The sequence below is a fragment of the Thalassophryne amazonica genome, chromosome 1 (assembly GCF_902500255.1).
Source record: "Thalassophryne amazonica chromosome 1, fThaAma1.1, whole genome shotgun sequence".
NCBI classification, from domain to species: Eukaryota; Metazoa; Chordata; class Actinopteri; order Batrachoidiformes; family Batrachoididae; genus Thalassophryne; species Thalassophryne amazonica.
Genome location: NC_047103.1, coordinates 73,720,866 through 73,723,208, shown reverse-complemented (window position 1 = coordinate 73,723,208; position 2,343 = coordinate 73,720,866).

Sequence of the window (2,343 nt, the reverse complement as noted above, 5' to 3'; positions counted from 1 at the left end):
AGGGATGTCACATGTGGGGTGCCGCAGGGCTCAGTGCTGGGTCCTTTGTTGTTTATAATCTATATAAATGATATAAGTTGGGTGTCGAGTTCACTGAGATGTGTCCTTTTTGCGGATGATACAACTGTGTTCTGTAGTGGTGAAAATCTTGAACAGCTTCTGGACATAGTGGAGAAAGAACTGGAAAAATTTAAGGTTTGGTTTGACGCTAATAAGTTGTCACTCAACCTTGGGAAAACTAAATGTATTATATTTGGAAATAAACAGGCACCCTAATGTAAAAATTTAACTATAAACAATAAGGAAATTGAGTTAGTAACAGAGAATAAATTTTTAGGTGTTATAATTGATAATAAACTTAGCTGGAAACCACATATAAATTATGTGAAATCAAAATTGTCAAAAACTATAGCCATTTTGTATAAAGCCAAAGACCTACTGCCGCAAGAAGGGTTACTTACTTTATATCATTCTCTGATGGTACCATATATGACATATTGTGTTGAGTCATGGGGAAACACAAATCAAAGACCAATCCAATATTCCTTTTGCAAAAATGAGCCATACGAATCATCTGCTATAAACAATATCGTGAACCAACTCATTCTCTATTTGTGTCTTTAAATTTATTAAAATTCATTGATTTGGTCGATTACATTACAATTCAAACTTTATTTCGAGCGAAAAACCAAGCCTTACCGAGACATGTCCAGAGTCTGTTCCGATTGAGGGAATCCAGATATAGTTTAAGAGGTTGTGCAATTTTTATGAAACCACCAGTAAGAACAAATGTAAAGGGTTTTTGTGTGTCTGTGGTTGGGGTGAGGAAATGGAACAAATGTTCAACAGAGGTTAGAATGAGTAGTACCTTAGTGAGATTTAAGAAACTACTCAAAAAGAACATTATGTCTAAGTATCATAAAGAAGCAAATATAATTTGATTTATATGGAATGTTCAATTTATAAGTGGGACTTATTGTATATTTGAATGTGTGGGTATGTATATGCGTATGTAGATATATAGATATGGGTAGGTGTATATGTATATAAGTGACTGTGTATATGTATGTATATATTTATGTTTGTAAAGTATATACGTATGTATATAGGTATATATGGCACAGCCCAAGCAGAGGGTCACCCCCAAGAGCCTGGTCTGCTTGAGGTTTCTTCCTTATAGGGAGTTTTTCCTCACCACAGTTGCCTAGTGCTTGCTCTGGGGGTTGGTAAGGTTAGTCCTTACTGGCGTAAAGTGCCTTGATTCGACTTTCTTGTGATCTGGTACTATATAAATATAATTCTAAGTGAATAGTATATTGATGTGTATGTCTGTGTGTCGACATGTAGTAGTGAATTTATATTTATGTAGATATGACTGATTAGAATTGTTGGACTTGTACTAGCAGGGGTGGGCGCTAATAAGCTTTGCTTCAGCCCACACCCATTCGGACTCACTAGTTTTGTCTGTGTTTGTTTGTGGAATTGTTCATTTTTTTTCTATTTGAATATTTTGTGTGCCGAATAAAAAACTTTGTCACTGTCATTGTCACTTTGTCATATGTATATGTGTGTATATATATATATATATATATATATATATGTGTGTGTGTGTGTGTGTGTGTGTGTATGTATATGTGTATATATATATATATGTGTGTGTGTGTGTGTGTGTGTGTGTATGTATATGTGTATATATATATATATATGTGTGTGTGTGTGTGTATATGTGTATATATATATATATATATATATATATATATATATATATATATATATATATATATATATATATATATATATATATATATACACTCAACAAAAATATAAACGCAACACTTTTGGTTTTGCTCCCATTTTGTATGAGATGAATTCAAAGATCTAAAACTTCTTCCACATACACAATATCACCATTTCCCTCAAATATTGTTCACAAACCAGTCTAAATCTGTGATAGTGAGCACTTCTCCTTTGCTGAGATAATCCATCCCACCTCACAGGTGTGCCATATCAAGATGCTGATTAGACACCATGATTAGTGCACAGGTGTGCCTTAGACTGCCCACAATAAAAGGCCACTCTGAAAGGTGCAGTTTTATCACACAGCACAATGCCACAGATGTCGCAAGATTTGAGGGAGCGTGCAATTGGCATGCTGACAGCAGGAATGTCAACCAGAGCTGTTGCTCATGTATTGAATGTTCATTTCTCTACCATAAGCCGTCTCCAAAGGCGTTTCAGAGAATTTGGCAGTACATCCAACCAGCCTCACAACCGCAGACCACGTGTAACCACAGCAGCCCAGGACCTCCACATCCAGCATGTTCACCTCCAAGATCGTCTGAG